Genomic DNA, 22,673 nt, shown 5'->3' with positions numbered 1-22,673 from the left:
CAGTGAAAGCTTTCTGTCTGCTCGAGTGTCAATAGCTGCGTTTACATGGACACTTATAATCGGATTGACAGCTCAATCGGACTAAAAAACCTTCATGTAAACACCTTAATCGATCCTATTGAGCTCAATCCGAATGAAATTTCGATCGGATTGAAAGGGGTGGTTTATCCCTTTTGTAATCCGATCGAGAGAACATGTAAACACTTGATCGGATTGAAAACCTAAACTGAAAGGACTGCGCATGTGCAATGACGTTAACTAGCGTAATGACGTATGACGTGCGGAACGAGCTGTTCTTCCTGTTGAATAAAGTGTCATATTAATACGTTTCCCGTCATTTTAAAATTCTCATTTCACTTACGCATCTGTGAAGTGAAGCAGGACAACGTCCCACCAGTCCTTGTTGTGGATTCTCATCCACAGACGACTGGTTTTGGCCGCGGCGAGGGGCATTTTTACTGTGTGATCAATAAGCAGCACGGCAAAACGGTTAATATGCTCTAAATTATGACCAGAGACGAATTAATATTACGTCTGCTGTTTAAAACAAATAAAGAACCAATAGAGGAGAATATTTATGCGTGATTGCACTCCGTTTACAGGTAAGTGTACAGTAAGAGGCTTTATGCAGTGAGTCGACCTAGTCAGTCCACACTAGACCTCCAACGACTGAGTCCGTGAGCCCGTTGTCTGTTGTCCTGTATCAAGATGCCCGTTGAAACATGCCCGCTGTGTGTGCGCATGTATGCCCGCCTCGGCCAGCACCTGGTTCTCACCCATGGCATGAAGAACCAAGAGGAGAGGAAGCTGCTCTTGGCCATGGAGTCGGGGCGAGTGAACGCCCGTGCAGGACTCTGCCCAGTTCCAGCATGTGGAAAATTCTCCAACCGGCTTGACTGCCACATCCCTACCCACAGCGAGATCTCGGTGGGTCACAGGACGACGAGCTCCGCCACTGTAAGAGGAGGGCATGCCTGGCCAAGCTGACTGCCCTGAGGGCCTCCGACCCGGCCGTCCCGATGGTGTCTACTCTTGACCTGGAGGTGCACCAGGTTCTGGAAGAGGATTCATCGAACCCCCGAGACCCAGAGGAGATGGAGGAAGAGGAGTGTGACAAGCCGGACTGCACCAAGCAAAAAGAGCTCCTGAGAATGCAGGTGGTCGACACCCTCAGCGAGAGGCTTCGGATGGTCATCAGGCGGTACCGTATTTTGAACAGGAGGTCGACCTTCTTGGGCTCGGCCCGAATCGGGCAGGTGGCCCAAAGGCTCCTCTCCTCTCTCGGCCCGGACGAAGAGGAATGCGCCCCTGCGGAAGAGGCCGTTAAGTCCCAGGGGTCTTCCCCCGAGGTGCCCTCTGCTACTCAGCAGCCCCCTGCCTTGCCCGACACATTTAAAAAAAATTTTTTTTATTATTAGTATAAATTAAATTTTTTTACTGTGGCTCTTTTGGAAAAATGCATTAACCAAAAATAAAAAAACGGCTCTTTGGTCAAAAAAGGTTCCCGACCCCTGCTTTAAAGGAACATTCCATGTGATGATTTTGCTGAAACTATTGGAATGTTACTTTTAAATGTTCTCTGAAGGTTCTGAAACAAGTAGCAACATTTAAAAACCGTTAAACAAACATCCAACTAAAATGTTTCAGAAAATGTAAAACATCCAAGAAAAAAATGTTCCATGAATGATGCATTGAACGAACGTTTGTTCATATATTCGAGAACGTTCCGTGTTTGCAGGATTATAGCGAATCTCGTGTATATCGTCACAAAACGTAAACTATTTTAATTGCACAAGCTAAATGCAACTACATTAAGATATTATGAACATTAACATCTGTAAAACTGGCGGGAAAGAATGTGTGAACCAGAATAAATCTCACTTCTACATACTGGATCTGATGTCAGAGGTCAGGTCAATGAAAGCTGTTCAAGCTTTCAAATTTCAGATTTGAAAGCAGGTCAAATTTCATAAACTCATAAATGTTAAATGTTCTTCATGGAAGCATCAATGCCAATAAACAGCCTTTATTAATATGGAATCTTTCCATTACAAGAAAAGGTCCTTTAGATTGTTAAAAGTAAGAAAATAATGGTTCTGATCACTGAAGAAGCTTTTTGGGTTCTCAAAAGAACTTTTCAATTTCATCTCTGCAAAAACCCACTTTTGTAACCTTTCATTTTAAAGGGTCAGTTAACCTGAAAAATAAATTCATAATTTACTCGCCCTCATGTCGTTCCAAACCAATCAAACTTTTGTTCCTCTTCATGACAGCTACGTTATTTATGTTATAAGTGGTGTTAAATATTATTCTGCACATTAATGAGCCAATGTGTTATGATGTGGGATGTGGTGGGCTACTGTGGGCCAGAAAGTCCAGGGCCACTTTTTGGTCCCAGTCCGCCCCTGCCTGGAAGCTAAACTTAAAGAGTCAGAGGTTCGTTAATATTTGACTTAATGATGGTCATTGGACTGTTGAGTTAATAAAAAGGAAGCAGGAATGTGAAACCCATTTTAGATCCGCACCATATCTGAAGTAAAAACAATATACTGAACAGAAACATGATGTGATTTTTGATTTTGTGTGACAATTTGTGTATTTTTCATTAAAACAAAAAGTAAAAAACAAAAATTGCATCACAATAAGTGTAATTGTGATTGTCAAAACATTTGGTAACTAAATAGAATTTTATGAAGTTTAGTGACAACATGTTACAATGTTTACATTGTACAATGACTGTAGGATACAGTTTTTATTATTGCTTGACAAAAATTTCAAGATTTCAATTCCATTCTTATGATTTGATTCCGATTTTGATTCAATATTGACTAATTTGGATACATGTTTATTTTAAATTTTATTAAAAAAAATAATCTCACCTAATGCTGTAAACATAGAGGGCCCAATCTGCTGGTATTATTAAAGGTTAAAAATAACAAATGAAATAAATATAATGCAGTTTTTGTTATAATAACAATTATTTAATGACATAAGTAAAAATATAATAAATATGTAATATAGTGCTCAGCAAAATCTCATCTCTAGCTATTTTTTCTATTCAATTAACATGCTATGGTCATTAAATGGCTTTCCTGAGGTAAATGTAACGTTATGTGACATAATTGTTCTCCTGCTGTTATATATTGACCTCTTTCCGTGGTTGAAAAACACTAATTGGTCGATATTATGAATACTTTCGGTAAGTTGTACTGCATCTTTAAATAAAAGAGTAACAGATGATCGGTTCACGTGCACTTGAACTGAGGCGCTTAGCGATCTGTCACGTCACATTTACAAGCGCCAAACGTATTTTTGTCTAAATTTCGTAATAAAATTGACGGAATCTAAGAGCTGAGAATTAGTTTAATATTAAAAGTACCTCTTTGCTCCGCAATTTTTCTGTGCGTGAGAAAATGGATGTGTGGCGTGAGAGCGTGTGAAAAGTGTCAATTGCGTGAGTCTCACGCTCAATGCGTGAGAGTTGGCAGCCCTGTCTGAACTCAATCACTGTCTGTCACTCATCACTGCATCACTTCAATTCTCTTCTTTATGTTTTTTATTTATATTTTAAAATGTTAAAATGTTAATATTTTTATGTTGTGATTTATGTAAATAAAGTCAGTGTTTTAAATGTTAATGTGTTGAAGTGTTGATGATTTTTCTCCCTGATCAAAAGTTAACCTAATAGTTCATCAAAGCTCTGACTTTAGTATTTCTCTGCTTGATTATTGAAATCCATTATTGCGTTTCATTTGGATCAAATGTTTATGGTTTTATGGGCCTATAAAACGTACTCGGTTACTAACGTAACCTCGGTTCTCTCTAGAAGAGGGAACGAGTACTTGCGTAAGATATCTTACGCTAGGGGAAAACCTCTTTTCCTCGAGATATTGAAGCCAAAAATTATCCTTAATTTTGCAATAATGTAAAACGCATTGCAGCAGCATGCAGACATGGGCGAGACAGCTCGCGCGCCCATTGGCTGCTCTGCGGCAACTGCACCAGCCTATCGATAGAGGCTCCTCATGACGTCAGAACCAATGAGGGCGCTTCGCGCCCATTACGTCATGTCCCGCCGAAATCAGGTGGGGCCAGGGCTATAAATACGGCCCAGAGAGGCTGGTTTGGTCAGTTTTTTCATCGCTGAAGCGAATCAGAACATGACGCATGCACGGCAAGATACGCAAGTACTCGTTCCCTCTTCTAGAGAGAACCGAGGTTACGTTAGTAACCGAGTACGTTCTCTTACGAGAGGTCTCTCGTACTTGCGTAAGATATCTTACGCTAGGGGAACACAATGTAAAACGCCGTGCGTGCTTGAGACATAACACTAAAGTCCCAAGGGCAGGTGCCCGGGGCTCATACAGTGCCTAATCACAAGGGACTCACAGAGAATCCGGGAAGAGGGGCTAGAATAGCATCATTCCTGTAATATGGAGCTCTGATAAGAGCATGTTATATCAAGTGTTCCACACAGCCAGGGCGAACTCGGCCTGGACTGGTAAATATGGGGGACTTACGCACTGCCCACAGGAGTATACAGACGATCCGTGATCAACGCTCTAGCAGTTTCAGCATCCCGAGCCGATAGCATCGGGCGGGGAATACTGAAAAATTAAACCGAGAGCAACCTAGCTTGCAAAGCGGGAACCTCGAGGTTATAAAACCTTATAAATGTAGACGGGGAGGCCCAGCCTGCCGCCATACAGATATCTTGCAAGGCAATCCCACTGGACCAAGCCCACGACGAGGCCATGCCTCTTGTGGAGTGCGCTTTGACACCTATCGGGCATTGCAGGCCCCTGGATGTGTAAGCTAGCGCTATAGCATCAACTATCCATCTGGATAGACTCTGTTTTGACGCAGCTAGTCCCTTAGAACGTCCGCTGAACAAAAAAAAGAGCTGCTCTGTCTGTCTGTCTGAAAACAGATGAGCGAGACACATAGGCCCTTAACGCCCTGACCGGGCAAAGGAAGCCTGCGTCCCCTTCCTCTTCAGATACCGGCAGGGCCGACAGGGAGATCACCTGTGCCCTAAACGGTGTATTGAGGGATTTAGGAACATATCCGTGCTTTGGTTTGAGTATGTCTCTCGAGTCATTCGGCCCAAACTCCATACACGTCGCTCTCACTGAGAGCGCTTGCAAATCCCCTATGCGCTTCACTGAAGCGAGAGCCAGAAGAAACACTGTTTTGAAAGACAAGAGTTTCAGGTCTATTGACTGTATTGGCTCGAATGGGGCACCTTTCATGGCTTCCAGAACCGTGGAAAGGTCCCAAACGGGAACTGAGGGTGGTCTGAGAGGGTTCAGCCTCTTAGCTCCTCTAAGGAAGCGAATGACCAGATCGTTCCTTCCTAATGACTGGCCAAGCGGTGGTTCAGCGAACGCTGCTATGGCCGCCACATAAACTTTGAGCGTGAATGGGGTTCTGCCCTTATCCAGAAGCTCTTGTAAAAAGGAGAGAACCTCTGGCACCCCACAGCGTGAGGGTGAAGTGCCACTCGCTGTACACCAGCTAGTGAACACAGACCATTTGAGGAATAGAGCCGCCTCGTAGATGGAGCTCTAGCCTGCGTGATCGTGTTTAACACTCCCGCTGGGAGGTTAACGGGTACCCGTTGATGGCCCACGCATGTAGGGACCAAAGCTCCGGGCGAGGATGCCAGATCGAGCCGTTCGCCTGCGAGAGGAGATCCCTCCTCACCGGTATCGGCCACGGGGCGGTACTCGTCAGCTGCATCAGGACTGGAAACCAGACTTGGTTTGTCCAAACTGGGGCGACGAGTAGCACTGGGCATCCGCTCTCCCTGATTCGCTCTAACACCTGGGGTGGGAGCGTGACAGGGGGAAACGCATAGAGCGGGCAGTGGGGCCAGACGTGAGCCAGCGCATCCCTGCTCTTGGAGAAGAATTCCTGACAATGAGCGTTCTCTTGAGACGCAAATAGGTCTATTTCCGCTCTGCCAAATGTCCGCCATAGCATTTTGACTGTCTGTGGATGTAAAGACCATTCTCCTGTCGGCAGATTGTTTCTGGACAGTCTGTCTGGTCCCACATTCAGATGGCCGGGCACATGCGCTGCCCTGAGCGAGCGCAGACTGTGCTGAGCCCAGACCAGGAGGCGTTCCGTCAGCCTGTGAAGGATTCTGTATCTGATACCTCCTTGGTGATTTATATAAGCCACCACTGACATGTTGTCCGAACGGACCAAGACGTGGTGTCTTTTTATCTGGGGACAAAAGCGCCTCAGCGCGTTGTCGACTGCCATCATTTCCAGGCAGTTTATATGCAGAAGCTTTTCCCGTTCCGACCACTGGCCGAATAACGGTCTGCCCTCGAGCAGCGCTCCCCATCCCGAGGTTGAGGCGTCCGTAGACACCACCTTCACACTCGAGGAAGTCCCCAGGCTTACACCTGACTGGTACCAGTCGGTCACTGTCCAAGGTTTCAGAGCTGCGACGCATTTCTGATCGACCTTGAGGCGCGCGAGACCGGAGGTCCAAGCTCTGCGCGGCGCGCGCTTTCAACCAATACTGCAGCGGGCGCATGCGAAGCAGACCCAGCTGAAGCACTGAGGATGCTGAAGCCATGAGACCCAGCATCCTTTGAAACTTTTTGAGCGGGGCTAAAGCGCCGTGGCGAAAAATCTCTGTCATGCGCTGAATACTTAGTCTGCGCTGCGGCGACAGCTGTGCTGTCATAGACAGCGAGTCCAGATCTGTGCCCAGAAAAGATATTTTCTGACTGGGAGACAGTGAACTCTTTGCCCAATTGACTGTGAGACCTAAATTCTCGAGGTGATCGAGTAATATGGTCCTGTGTTCTATGAGCTCCGACTGTGATCGAGCTAGAACCAGCCAATCGTCCAAATAATTCAGCACTCGTATGCCTCGGAGCCTGAGGGGTGCGAGCGCTGCATCCATGCACATCGTGAATACGCGAGGTGCCAGGGATAGGCCGAATGGCAGGACTGTGTACTGATATGCCTGGCCCTCGAAGGCGAATCTCAAAATTCGCCTGTGACGTGACGCTATTTGTATTTGAAAATAAGCGTCTTTCAGATCTATCGACATGAACCAGTCCCCTTGGCAAATTTGCGAGAGGATTTTCTTGGTCGTGAGCCTTCTGAACCGTCGTTTCAGAAGTGCTTTGTTTAGTCGTCTTAGATCTAAAATGGGTCTGAGACCCCCGTCTTTTTTTTTTTTTTTTGGGGTACCAGAAAATATCTGCTGTACATGCCCCCTTTGCTCTGAGCTTGTGATAGGGGTTCTATAGCCCCTTTGCTCAGTAACTTTGCTATTTCGGCCCGAAGTAGGTGTGCTACTTCCTTTTTCACCGTAGTATCGATTCGCGCCGCTTTGCGTTGCGGGCGTCGACCGAACTGTAGCGAATAGCCTCTTTCTATAATGTCTAGCACCCACTTCGAAACCCCGGGTAGCCTTGCCCATGCGTTTGCACGAATGGCTAGGGGTTGAATGCGAAGCGCGCTCTGGTCGCTCAGCGACAGAGGGGCTTCAGAGTGCTGCAACATAAGCGTCGCGTTTATGACATTTGAGGCAGGGGGCGCGCTGATAACAGCGGGCAGATTGCCCGCGCTCGACTCCTCTGCGGTGGTCAACCGAGAGGGGGAGGGCTGGGCGAGTCCCGTAAGACCTGTCATGTCTATGTGTGAATGTGGGCGTGGGATAGCGGGCACATTTACAACACTGAGAGTATTGTCTGCCTGAGCAGAGCAAAAATGCATGTTGGTTTCGTTTTACAGAAACCTTGAGACATGCAGAACGTAGTGTTTGTGGGCACTGGGCAGTGGGCACATTTACCACATTTAATGCGCAATCGATCTGGGTCGATTTCATGTGCGCGAGCCCTGTGCGACGGGCTGTGTTTCTGTGTAGGAATGAGCACTGGGCAGTGGACATTTTGTCTACACTCATAACACCATCGGCCGTGGCCGGAACACCAGAAAATACACTCTATGGGATTTATCTGGGTAGCCGTAAAGCGGCGTTTGTGTGCAGGCAAGTGGGCTGTGTCGCCGACTTGTTTACTGCAGAATACACTGGAACAGTCGCATTTACTGGAACTGAACGAGCGAGAAGTTGCCATAGAAACAGAGAGCGTCAACATGCTGGCGCTTGTTTGCAGGTGTGCGTGTATTACAATAGACTCGTCCACTGCAATATTGACATTTCCAGAGAAATGTGTGAGAATGGAGGTAGTGACGCACGGAAACCATAGAAACGGTGCTTGGGTGCAGGCGAGCGGGTTGTACAACGCGCTCGTTGGCTGCAAAAATACACATCTGCAGTCGCCTTTTCAGGGAACTGACAGAGCGAGCATTGACGGCAAAAAAAAAAATTTTTTTTTTTTTTTTTTTTTGCCGTTAGACCCAGGCTCGAACACGGATCTCCCGCGTGAAAACCTGAGAATCTGCCACTGGGCCACAGGGGAAGACACAAAGGCTTTTATATAGCGCGAGTATTATCAGAGAAACCTGTGTTTCTGTGTAGGAATGAGCACTGGGGAAGCAGTGGGCATTTTGTCTACACTCATAACACCATTGGCCGTGGCCGGAACACCAGAAAATACACTCTATGGGATTTATCTGGGTAGCCGTAAAGCGGCGTTTGTGTGCAGGCAAGCGGGCTGTCGCCGACTTGTTTACTGCAGAATACACTGGAACAGTCGCATTTTCTGGAACTGAACGAGCGAGAAGTTGCCATAGAAACAGAGAGCGTCAACATGCTGGCGTTCGTTTGCAGGCGTGCCTGCATTACAACAGGCTCGCTCACTGCAGTATGACATTTCCAGTCGCCTGAACTTCAGAGGGGAATGAGAAATAGAATTCGGCCCGGCCGCAGCGGGACATTAACACTCTTTTCTCCTTTCGCCAGTGACGCACGGGAACCATAGAAACGGTGTTTGGGTGCAGGCGAGCGGGTTGTACAACGCGCTCGTTGGCTGCAAAATGCACATCTGCAGTCGCCTTTCAGGGAACTGACAGAGCGAAGCATTGGAGGCATAATTAATCTGCCGTTAGACCGAGATTCGAACCCCGGTCTCTCGTGTGAAAAACCAAAAATTCCGCCACTGAGCCACAGCGGGGAACACAAAGGCTTTCAGATGCACGAGCATATAAGAGCGTCAACACGTTTTCTTCGGCGTTTGCTTGCCGGCGCTGCAATATTTATATTTCCAGTCGCCTGATCAGGGAACTGAGAAATGTGTGAGAATATTGAGGTCAGTCCAGCTCGGACTAAAACACTATTTTCTCCTTTCGCTGGTGATTGACGCGTGAATGGGGCGCAGAGGCAGGGTAGCTTTCTTGTACGTAAAGAAAATCTAACCCCGACCGTCCGCTTCCCGCCTCCCCTGTGAACGGCGCATTTTGCGCGACTCGAACAGAGGGAGAGAGAAAGCTAGCCCCGTGACCGTCCGCTCCTGACATCCCCTGTGAACGGCGCGGTTTGCGCGGCTCGAACAGAGGGAGAGCAGGTATCATCCTCCAAGCAGGCAAGGCAAGCGGGCGCACCGGCGAGCTTTGCGGGTTGGGGGGGAAAGGGGCGTCTTGAAAAAGACGCCCGGCTCTTTTAGTGCAATGAGAGTGTGTGTCGCGGCGGCGAACACACACACATACACAAAACACAGTGGCAGAGAAAAGGATATGTACGCCGGAAAGCGTCAGCAGGAACGGCGACTGAAGGCGGCGAGTTGTCGACCGGCAGCTTCAGATGCAGATTAATCCCGCTGGGTGCTTGACTCAGACGGCGCGGCTTCCTCTCAGGATCCAGCGATGCGTGAGCCCGCTGAAGAGATAAAAAACTGACCAAACCAGCCTCTCTGGGCCGTATTTATAGCCCTGGCCCCACCTGATTTCGGCGGGACATGACGTAATGGGCGCGAAGCGCCCTCATTGGTTCTGACGTCATGAGGAGCCTCTATCGATAGGCTGGTGCAGTTGCCGCAGAGCAGCCAATGGGCGCGCGAGCTGTCTCGCCCATGTCTGCATGCTGCTGCAATGCGTTTTACATTATTGCAAAATTAAGGATAATTTTTGGCTTCAATATCTCGAGGAAAAGAGGTTTTCCCCTAGCGTAAGATATCTTACGCAAGTACGAGAGACCTCTCGTAAGAGAACCTGAAATAAGTACCTCCAGGTACGTTTCCATGCACATTTCGGGAGAAATGTCCACTAGAGGCGCTAAGTGGTATATATTTTTCTCTGTTCCAGATGCGCATTTAATAAAGTTATAAAAGCAACAATATCAGTAAATGATGTTCAGTCTTCTCAGTATACAATAATTTTAATATCAATTAAAGCTGCAAGCAGCATTTATCGGGGTTCAAGCATTTAAGGCCTTTAAGCACATAAGAATTTAAGACATTAACCCTCTGGGGTCTGAGCTGTTTTCTGGACCCTGGAGGTGTTCTGACATGCTCTGACATTTGTGCTTATTTCTGTTACTTGTGACATTTTCATGGCTAAAGTCTGATTACACTGTATTCAGCACAAACTCTGCTACAATAATATATCAGCAGCATGTATGTAAAAGTTTGATTTTCACTTTACCATGTTCATGTACAGAGACTCATGTGAATGTTGAAGTCAGCAGGACTCAGTGGCATCTGGGCCCTGAAAGAAAAAAAAAGTGAACATACTGATATCAAGTGAAAGGCCTGCACGATTTTGGGAATACATTTTAGATTTTTCTGGTTAAAATTGCTTTTTAAAATTCACAGAATACACACACACAAATGTTTCCAACAATATATAATATAATGAAAACGTACTCGGTTACTAACGTAACCTCGGTTCTCTCTAGAAGAGGGAACGAGTACTTGCGTAAGAATATCTTACGCTAGGGGAAAACCTCTTTTCCTCGAGATATTGAAGCCAAAAATTATCCTTAATTTTGCAATAATGTAAAACGCATTGCAGCAGCATGCAGACATGGGCGAGACAGCTCGCGCGCCCATTGGCTGCTCTGCGGCAACTGCACCAGCCTATCGATAGAGGCTCCTCATGACGTCAGAACCAATGAGGGCGCTTCGCGCCCAATACGTCATGTCCCGCCGAAATCGGGTGGGGCCAGGGCTATAAATACGGCCCAGAGAGGCTGGTTTGGTCAGTTTTTTTCATCGCTGAAGCGAATCAGAACATGACGCATGCACGGCAAGATACGCAAGTACTCGTTCCCTCTTCTAGAGAGAACCGAGGTTACGTTAGTAACCGAGTACGTTCTCTTACGAGAGGTCTCTCGTACTTGCGTAAGAATATCTTACGCTAGGGGAACACAATGTAAAACGCCGTGCGTGCTTGAGACATAACACTAACGTCCCAAGGGCAGGTGCCCGGGGCTCATACAGTGCTTAATCACAAGGGACTCACAGAGAATCTGGGAAGAGGGGCTAGAATAGCATCATTCCTGTAACATTGAGCTCTGATAAGAGCATATTATATCAAGTGTTCCACACAGCCAGGGCGAACTCAGCCTGGACTGGTAAATATGGGGGACTAACGTATTGCCCACAGAAGTATATAGGCGATCAGTGATCGACGCTCTAGCAGTTTCAGCATCCCGAGCCGATAGCATCGGGCGGGCAATACTGAAAAATTAAACCGAGAGCAACCTAGCTTGCAAAGCGGGAACCTCGAGGTTATAAAACCTTATAAATGTAGACGGGGAGGCCCAGCCTGCCGCCATACAGATATCTTGCAAGGCAATCCCACTGGACCAAGCCCACGACGAGGCCATGCCTCTTGTGGAGTGCGCTTTGACACCTATCGGGCATTGCAGGCCCTTGGATGTGTAAGCTAGCGCTATAGCATCAACTATCCATCTGGATAGACTGCGTCCCCTTCCTCTTCAGATACCGGCAGGGCCGACAGGGAGATAACCTGTGCCCTAAACGGTGTGTTGAGGGATTTAGGAACATATCCGTGCTTTGGTTTGAGTATGACTCTCGAGTCATTCGGCCCAAACTCCATACACGTTGCGCTCACTGAGAGCGCTTGCAAATCCCCTATGCGCTTCACTGAAGCGAGAGCCAGAAGAAACACTGTTTTGAAAGACAAGAGTTTCAGGTCTATTGACAGTATTGGCTCGAATGGGGCACCTTTCATGGCTTCCAGAACCGTGGAAAGGTCCCAAACGGGAACTGAGGGTGGTCTGGGAGGGTTCAGCCTCTTAGCTCCTCTAAGGAAGCGAATGACCAGATCGTTCCTTCCTAATGACTGGCCAAGCGGTGGTTCAGCGAACGCTGCTATGGCCGCCACATAAACTTTGAGCGTGGATGGGGTTCTGCCCTTATCCAGAAGCTCTTGTAAAAAGGAGAGAACCTCCGGCACCCCACAGCGTGAGGGTGAAGTGCCACTCGCTGTACACCAGCTAGTGAACACAGACCATTTTGAGGAATAGAGCCGCCTCGTAGATGGAGCTCTAGCCTGCGTGATCGTGTTTAACACTCCCGCTGGGAGGTAAACAGGTACCCGTTGATGGCCCACACATGTAGGGACCAAAGCTCCGGGCGAGGATGCCAGATCGAGCCGTTCGCCTGCGAGAGGAGATCCCTCCTCACCGGTATCGGCCACGGGGCGGTACTCGTCAGCTGCATCAGGACTGGAAACCAGACTTGGTTTGTCCAAAATGGGGCGACGAGTAGCACTGGGCATCCGCTCTCCCTGATTCGCTCTAACACCTGGGGTAGGAGCGTGACAGGGGGAAACGCATAGAGCGGGCAGCGGGGCCAGCGCATCCCTGCTCTTGGAGAAGAATTCCTGACAATGAGCGTTCTCTTGAGACGCAAATAGGTCTATTTCCGCTCTGCCAAATGTCCTCCATAGCATTTTGACTGTCTGTGGATGTAAAGACCATTCTCCTGTCGGCAGATTGTTTCTGGACAGTCTGTCTGGTCCCACATTCAGATGGCCGGGCACATGCGCTGCCCTGAGCGAGCGCAGATTGTGCTGAGCCCAGACCAGGAGGCGTTCCGTCAGCCTGTGAAGGATTCTGGATCTGATACCTCCTTGGTGATTTATATAAGCCACCACTGACATGTTGTCCGAACGGACCAAAACGTGGTGTCTTTTTATCTGAGGACAAAAGCGCATCAGCGCGTTGTCGACTGCCATCATTTCCAGGCAGTTTATATGCAGAAGCTTTTCCCGTTCTGACCACTGGCCAAATAACGGTCTGCCCTCGAGCAGCGCTCCCCATCCCGAGGTTGAGGCGTCCGTAGACACCACCTTCACACTCGAGGAAGTCCCCAGGCTTACACCTGACCGGTACCAGTCGGTCACTGTCCAAGGTTTCAGAGCTGCGACGCATTTCTGATCGACCTTGAGGCGCGCGAGACCGGAGGTCCAAGCTCTGCGCGGCGCGCGCTTTCAACCTATACTGCAGCGGGCACATGCGAAGCAGACCCAGCTGAAGCACTGAGGATGCTGAAGCCATGAGACCCAGCATCCTTTGAAGCTTTTTGAACGGGACTAAATAAGCGCCGTGGCGAAAAATCTCTGTCATGCGCTGAATACTTAGTCTGCGCTGCGGCGACAGCTGTGCTGTCATAGACAGCGAGTCCAGATCTGTGCCCAGAAAATATATTTTCTGACTGGGAGACAGTGAACTCTTTGCCCAATTGACTGTGAGACCTAAATTCTCGAGGTGATCGAGTAATATGGTCCTGTGTTCTATGAGCTCCAACTGTGATCGAGCTAGAACCAGCCAATCGTCCAAATAATTCAGCACTCGTATGCCTCGGAGCCTGAGGGGTGCGAGCGCTGCATCCATGCACATCGTGAATACGCGAGGTGCCAGGGATAGGCCAAATGGCAGGACTGTGTACTGATTTGCCTGGCCCTCGAAGGCGAATCTCAAAATTCGCCTGTGACGTGACGCTATTTGTATTTGAAAATAAGCGTCTTTCAGATCTAACGACATGAACCAGTCCCCTTGGCAAATTTGCGAGAGGATTTTCTTGGTCGTGAGCATTCTGAACCGTCGTTTCAGAAGTGCTTTGTTTAGTCGTCTTAGATCTAAAAATGGGTCTGAGACCCCCGTCTTTTTTGGGTACCAGAAAATATCTGCTGTACATGCCCCCTTCGCTCTGAGCTTGTGATAGGGGTTCTATAGCCCCTTTGCTCAGTAACTTCGCTATTTCGGCCCGAAGTAGGTGTGCTACTTCCTTTTTCACCGTAGTATCGATTCGCGCCGCTCTGCGTTGCGGGCGTCGACCGAACTGTAGCGAATAGCCTCTTTCTATAATGTCTAGCACCCACTTCGAAACCCCGGGTAGCCTTGCCCATGCGTTTGCACGAATGGCTAGGGGTTGAATGCGAAGCGCGCTCTGGTCGCTCAGCGACAGAGGGGCTTCAGTGTGCTGCAACATAAGCGTCGCGCTTATGACATTTGAGGCAGGGGGCGCGCTGATAACAGCGGGCAGATTGCCCGCGCTCGACTCCTCTGCGGTGGTCAACCGAGAGGGGGAGGGCTGGGCGAGTCCCGTAAGACCTGTCATGTCTATGTGTGAATGTGGGCGTGGGATAGCGGGCACATTTACAACACTGAGAGCATTGTCTGCCTGAGCAGAGCGAATGCATGTTGGTTTCGTTTTGCAGAAACCTTGAGACATGCAGAACGTAGTGTTTGTGGGCACTGGGCAGTGGGCACATTTACCACATTTAATGCGCAATCGATCTGGGTCGATTTCATGTGCGCGAGCCCTGTGCGACGGGCTGTGTTCCTGTGTAGGAATGAGCACTGGGCAGTTGGCATTTCGTCTACACTCATAACACCATCGGCCGTGGCCGGAACACCAGGAAATACACTCTATGGGATTTATCTGGGTAGCCGTAAAGCGGCGTTTGTGAGCAGGCAAGCGGGCTGTGTCGCCGACTTGTTTACTGCAGAATACACTGGAACAGTCGCATTTACTGGAACTGAACGAGCGAGAAGTTGCCATAGAAACAGAGCGTCAACATGCTGGCGTTTGTCTGCAGGCGTGCGTGCATTACAACAGGCTCGCTCACTGCAGTATGACATTTCCAGTCGCCTGAACTTCAGAGGGGAATGAGAAATGTATGAGAAATAGAATTCGGCCCAGCCGCGGCGGGACATTAACGCTCTTTTCTCCTTTCGCCAGTGACGCACGGGAACCATAGAAACGGTGTTTGGGTGCAGGCGAGCGGGTTGTACAAGGCGCTCGTTGGCTGCAAAATGCACATCTGCAGTCGCCTTTCAGGGAACTGACAGAGCGAAGCATTGGAGGCATAATTAATCTGCCGTCAGACCGAGATTCGAACCCCGGTCTCTCGTGTGAAAAACCAAAAATTCCGCCACTGAGCCACAGGGGGGAACACAAAGGCTTTCAGATGCACGAGCATATAAGAGCGTCATGATTGACGCGTGAATGGGGCGCAGAGGCAGGGTAGCTTTCTTGTACGTAAAGAAAAACTAACCCCGACCGTCCGCTTCCAGCCTCCCCTGTGAACGGCGCATTTTGCGCGGCTCGAACAGAGGGAGAGAGAAAGCTAGCCCCGTGACCGTCCGCTCCTGACATCCCCTGTGAACGGCGCGGTTTGCGCGGCTCGAACAGAGGGAGAGCAGGTATCATCCTCCAAGCAGGCAAGGCAAGCGGGCGCACCGGCGAGCTTTGCGGGTTGGGGGGAAAGGGGCGTCTTGAAAAAGACGTCCGGCTCTTTTAGTGCAATGAGAGTGTGTGTCGCGGCGGCGAACACACACACATACACAAAACACAGTAACAGAGAAAAGGATATGTACGCCGGAAAGCGTCAGCAGGAACGGCGACTGAAGGCGGCGAGTTGTCGACCGGCAGCTTCAGATGCAGAGTAATCCCGCTGGGTGCTTGTAATCAGACGGCGCGGCTTCCTCTCAGGATCCAGCGATGCGTGAGCCCGCTGAAGAGATAAAAAACTGACCAAACCAGCCTCTCTGGGCCGTATTTATAGCCCTGGCCCCACCCGATTTCGGCGGGACATGACGTATTGGGCGCGAAGCGCCCTCATTGGTTCTGACGTCATGAGGAGCCTCTATCGATAGGCTGGTGCAGTTGCCGCAGAGCAGCCAATGGGCGCGCGAGCTGTCTCGCCCATGTCTGCATGCTGCTGCAATGCGTTTTACATTATTGCAAAATTAAGGATAATTTTTGCCTTCAATATCTCGAGGAAAAGAGGTTTTCCCCTAGCGTAAGAGACCTCTCGTAAGAGAACCAGGTTTGTTGTGCCTTGTAGGCATAGGCTATGCACAGTGCTGGATAAAATAATAATAACAATAACATATAGCAGCCTATAAATCTTCCAAAAGATTTCAGTAACAACTAAGCTAGAGAAAAATATATTGATTATCATGTTACTTCAAATGTTTCCATTCGTTATGATGATATGAAATGAGATAGCCTAATAGTAAAAACATGAAGCCGTTTGGTGCATTTTGCTTTTCAAACGCGATCGCGATCCAAAATATGATACATTCAAACGCGCTCGCGCTCAAATATGAAACATTATGGTTACCATATACATATCTACGTTTGAGCAGATATCCACAAACACAGTAACAGTAAACACCGGTCTAAATATTATAATATTCACCATATATCTAGCAACAGTTCAACTGCAATGTGAAATTTATGCAACAATAACAAACTAATATGTAAGAATTTCTTACCTTACATCTTTCTTGTCTTCAAATCGCGTTCTTCTTCTTCTGATGTAAATCCAACGTAAGCTCACGGCGCGTCTTCCAAACTCGATGAAAAGCAGAGACTTGTGAAGTGTTTTGGTGTTTTGTGTTTGAGGTAACGAGGGCGTTCGCGTCCCATGTGGAGATTTGCATGTGAATATCTTTTGCGTGCGTGGTCAAATAAAAAATAATTAGGTAGCGTTTGAGAAGCTGGACATCTTGTTGGTTTTATACAAATTACTTAAACAGAGAATATTTGTTTTCAGTTTGAATCCGATCATTTAAAAGTACACACTTAAATGTTTATAAAGGTGTATGGCTCATAAATGTGTGAGAAGTATTCGCTGAGTTTTGTTTCAGTTTATAGACGTGCTCAAGAAAAAAAAGTTCACCGCGACGGAGAGGCAGAACGCACACCCTGTTTATTTTCTTTATTTTACAAAAGCACAATGTTTTGATTTGATTGTAAGTGGACACATACAAAAGTAGAAATATCACAGATTCTTTTTTTATATTTCTTTTTTCTGTATGACCATAAATGACGGAGTAATTTAAGTTTATAGTGCTACAATGTGGAGAAAATCCAGCAAAACGCACCGGCGCGTTTGCCGACCTCAGAGGGTTAAGTTTTATTTAGAAAGCTTTTAACCACTGAAATAATAGATGGAAAAGTCCATTTACAGCCAATACAGGCAATTTACTATAGGAAATATATGGTTTTCAAAGCTTTTTAACAGTTATAGCGCCACCTATGGTCCGATCTACATGAAATTTTGCATGCTTGTTTAGAATATTATGGCACATATGCCCACCAATTTTCGTGAAGTTCTGAGTTTTTGTTTAGGATTTATAGGCTTTTGAGTGCATTTTGCCACGCCCATTTTCTTTGACCCAATTATGCCCATGCGAAAAATGCAAAAGTTCAACTTTTTTTTTTGATAATTATTGATCTAGAGAGTCCAGAGAACTGTCCTAGACTGGTCTGGTTCCGATCAGGCGAAAAACCTAGGAGTAGTTCGCAAAAGTAGGTTTTTAACATGTTTGCTTTTGGGACACTTGGTCAAGACTACATATTGAACTGACCCTATTATAGCCATCCAAATGAAGAAGTTATACTTTTTCTGATAATTATTGATCTAGAGAGTCCAGAGAATTGCACTGCACTGGTTTTGAACATTATGATATGTACATTATATGATCCAAATCAATGCAGAAATACTCACAAGTGCACTTGTCACAAGTGACTACTTCCACCTTTTTTTTAGATACAATATCTATTTTATTCTTTAAAACACTACACAAGATTTATCAATATTGACCATGCCTAAATATTTGCAAAACCCACTATTACATCTGAAGTCTTGAAATCAAGTTTTTTTTTATAATTCATTATTATTAACAAACTTTTGCATCTAGTTAACACCTTGTAACATTTGTTTATTGCCATTTCGCTTTTTCTATATGCTACACGAAGATGATCATGCATTAGGTCTTTCTTATAATAGGTTTTAACTGTACTAAATCATTAAGGTATCTTTACTAAGCATTTTTTACCCAAAAATTATCCTTCAACATCTGCAGCGAGCATTTTCTGCCTCATTTTACATCTAGAATTATCAGCAGCAAAATTATTATACACAATATACTTGCCATAAGCTGTTATTTACTTTTGTTTGTAAAACCTGAAACATATACAAAATGAGTAGAAAAAAATAAACTCAACATTTGCTGAATGCACACATTTTTATTGCAGACATTTGACAAATCTCTTGTTAGTTTTCTCAGCTTTGCTGTACATTATATTGCTGTTGTACAGTTAACAGATTGAGGTCTGCTTTGATTGAAATATTTTAAAATACAACAATTTAAAAATAAATAAAGTATGGCAACAATTTTAGTTTCCCTGCAACACAATTTCTTATTTAAAACAATCAAGCCACACAGTGCTGTGTGATTGCATGGTTGAACAGACAGAAGTTATTGAAAAGGCAAATCACAAAATAAAAAAAATAAAAACAGAGCAATGGACACTTGTAACAGATGAGAAGTATCAAGGGCACTGTTACAGTTCAACAGCACCTTGTCAGTGGTGCAGCAAGTGGTCCTTTATAGTCCTTCAAACAAAGCGTCCAGGTCTGCAGCGTCTTCTCCCTGTAACTCAATGGCAGAATCTTCTGTTGTTTTTTGTGGCGTGTCTTCCACTGGTGTCGTTTTGTGTGCCGTGTCTTCCACTGCTACAGACAGTCCTGAACTGCTGCTGGCACTTTTGTCAGTAAAGGAGACTTTAACAACAAACTCTCTCCATGTTTGGATGCACATTTCGTCGTGCACAAGAATGTCTGCAACCAGACTGTGGGAATCGACCGATTCACCTGCCTCCAATCTTAGTAAATCGTGAATCTGCACATCATCTAGATCAGGGGTCGGCAAGTAACTTTGGCCGCGGGCCAATATTTTTTTTAGCCAGTAGATGGCGGGCTAGGAGTAGGCCTATGGACACAAATTAAATACTCTTATATAGGCCTATAATTGTGGAATATGATGTGTCCGTCACCGTCCGTGGATCATTCATTCAATCTTTTTATTTTTATTTTATTTTTTATTAAAACCAAAAATAAAAAGATGAAAAACGACTTGTTTTTCCATTATTTATTTCCTGAACTGAAATTAAAAAGAAAAAAAAAAACGAATAAGGACGGGTTTTCTGATTTTCTGATTGTGCTCAGATCAAAAATAGAAAAAATGTATTAGACAAATTTTAATTTTAATTTTTAATTTATGCATATATCAAGGAAATCATTTTAAACAGATCAAGTACTATTGTGGTAACAGATTACAGCCATTTTAATAAAGGTGTGAATAGCAATCATGCCTCATTCCGTACAGTCCGACTTTTGAACTTTATTCCTTTTTTTTTATTATTATTTATTCGGGACACACACATACACACCTAAGGTTTAAGGAGGTCTGCGCGGGACTGTTTTTTTTTCCGTCCCGCTCCCACAAGGTTCTATTCAGCAACCGCTTAAAATATACTCGGTGTTACCCCCGCTTTATTTCCCGACCTGACGGGTCTACAAAATTTAGATCTCGTTTCCATAATCTCACATTCAAATGTCTCTAACGGAAAGAAGGAGATTAAGTAGCCTATAATAATTATAAATGCTATACAAAAATTGTGTTCGTGTCAATATAAATAGTAGGCTATTTTAACATTGTACTGTCAGCAGAGAAAAAAAATGCCACAGAAAAAAAGAAAGAAATATAAATAACAAATTAAATAGGACAAAGCCTATCACTCAAATTTCTAAGCAACATAAACGAAAATCATATTGCCCTACTGACGAAATGAAGTAGGCTATTTTCTGCCGAACTATTTCAAACATCCTTGCAAAAAAAGAATGTTGTTGACTGACAATGGTTTCAGTACCAAACAGCTCCTCAGAGCTAGGTGTACAGGTGGTCAGAATTAAGTGCGGATACGCTGTCAAAAGATGTCGGGAGTGCGAGTGGGCTATTGTCAGTCAGACCGCCCGCTCCGTCCAAAGTAGGCTACACCAGAGTTCTGACCGCTAACGTCTTTTGACGCGCGAACGGACACAAAGTGGTCAAGCGTAGGGTAGACTGGGTACAGTTGAGACACTTTTTGCGTTTTGATTTTTCACACAAAAAATAGATACTGAAAAGAAGTGAATTTCCACATGGCATGCCACATGACATTTCATTAGCTTGTAGACAAAGATATTATCAATCAATAATACCCACAAGTAGTTTATATTTTCCACAATTACCTAATAAAAATAAGGTGCTTTTTGTCTCAACCTTGTCTCAACTGTACCCATATGTGGTACAGTTGAGACAGTGCATGGTACAGTTGAGACACCCATTTTTAATGATGTAAAGATAACTTACCATTCATTGTAAATATAAAAAATAAAGAAAATAACAATTGGGCAACATTTTTGTTTATTCAACCATTTATATTCATTCATTTTATTTAAATTAGCACTGGTTAAAATTTATAAAGCAGGAACAAGATATTAAACAATATTTATTAATAATACACAGTTTAAATATCACAAATATCAAATTTTATTTTCATTTGCGTCCTATGCTGGCTAATTACGACCTTTAACCTGTTATCATAACACTGAACAATTAAACAGTGTGTTTCCTAATAGAGCTCTATCGGGGGTTGGTACACGTGTGTCTCAACTATACCCCGCTGGCCACCTCGCACATTTCTCTAGATTTTGCAATTACCTTGCATGACACAATACCATGAAATATGCCAGTTTTTAGGGCACAGAATAAAGTTTGTGGTGATACCAGTTATGTTTAACAGTCATATAGGGATAATAAGCTATTCATTGTGGAGAGTGCATGGTGAAGTGAACGTCCTACTTTAGAAAAAAAACTTTACCCGATATTTTCGGATCGGAGATGCGTCCACTGTTCAAATTTCCCACAAACAAAGAGGACACTAATACGCATGTGCACAGCAAAAATCACAACTTGTGCTTGCTGCGAACGCAAGTTATTAAAGGTGTCTCAACTGTACCTATGTCTCAACTGTACCCAGTCTACCTATAACTAGACGCGGCAGGCGCGAATTTGACGCGCTATTCGCGTCCGGTGTGAACGCCAGTTATACTTTAAAATGTAATCCCGCGCCGCATGATTCCCTATGGGTGTTTCACACAGTATGCGGCGGTGAAATCGCCGCGCGACTACGGCTTTTCTCAAGTAGTGGAAGAGTTTTGTGCAGCATTTAGGACTACCAAAATAATCCGGCGGGCCAGAAAATATTGCTGGCGGGCCAGTTTTGGCCCGCGGGCCGCCAGTTGCCGTCCCCTGATCTAGATGAATCTTTTGCAGTGCAGATTTGACCATAATGCTGACATGGCCTTGAAACTCAACTTTTGTTTTGGTTGTTTTGCAAAATGCTTGGCATTCGTTGCAGCGAGTCATCAAAGTACTTGCATTTATTGTTTGTAACAAGTGGTGTTTAGGGCAAAAGTGCTCCACCTTCACTTCTGCGTCCACTATTTCTCCCACCACTGTCTGCAGGTCAGTGTCTGTGAATTTTTTAGCTGCACCACAATCTTCTATCTGGCTGATGGTCGTCTGCACGGTGGTGTTCAGCGTGGCCATTCCTTTGAACTGTCTCACAGACACGTTGTCCAGTCTGTACCAGGAGCCTTGCACCAGGTCATGCTGCCCCCAGAGAGTGAGCAACAGCAAGTCATTGGCATCCGCAACTACGACACTCTTTCGTCGTACCCTTTGCCCCCGGACAACGGTCTCCTTCTCCTCCAAAGCATGTATCATCTTGATGTTGACCGTGACCTACAAAAATAAACGTACAAATAATCACTGTTGGGACACTACTTTATGTACATTCATAGTAACATAACATGTAATGTTTGTCTCCAATTAGACGCTTATAATATCTGTAATCTCATTAATGGCCTACACACCTTTTCTCTTATGCCTACATGATTCCACTATTTTATTTATTTTTTTAAGTGCAGCACCTTTTGAAGTTTACAACTTTTTCCACATCCCCCGTTTCTCTCGGCACCCTATTTTAATAATTTACTATACAGTTCTTTAAAGGAATAGTATAGCTCACCCAAACATTATAATTGAAATAATTTGAGGGTGAGTAAATGACAAACCTGTATGTAATAGGTTTTCTGCTGAATACAAAATGAAATATGTTGAAGATTCTGATTAAGCAAAGACTTGATGGACCCCATTGACTTCCATAGTATTTTTTCCCTAAAATGGAAGTCAGTGTTGTGCACAAACTGTCTGGTTGTCGACAATATTCAAAATATCTTATTTTGCGTTTAGCTGAAGAAAGAGGGTGAGTCAGTGATGCCAGAATTTAATTTTTTGGTTATATTCCTTTAAAGAGGTAGTTAACCCAAAAACAAACATTGTGTCATTCCATACCCATTATCCCTTC

The sequence above is a fragment of the Leuciscus leuciscus genome (assembly GCF_965113295.1).
Source record: "Leuciscus leuciscus genome assembly, chromosome: 4".
NCBI classification, from domain to species: Eukaryota; Metazoa; Chordata; class Actinopteri; order Cypriniformes; family Leuciscidae; genus Leuciscus; species Leuciscus leuciscus.
The sequence above is the reverse complement of the archived record's forward strand: the minus strand, read 5'-3'. Positions refer to the sequence as shown.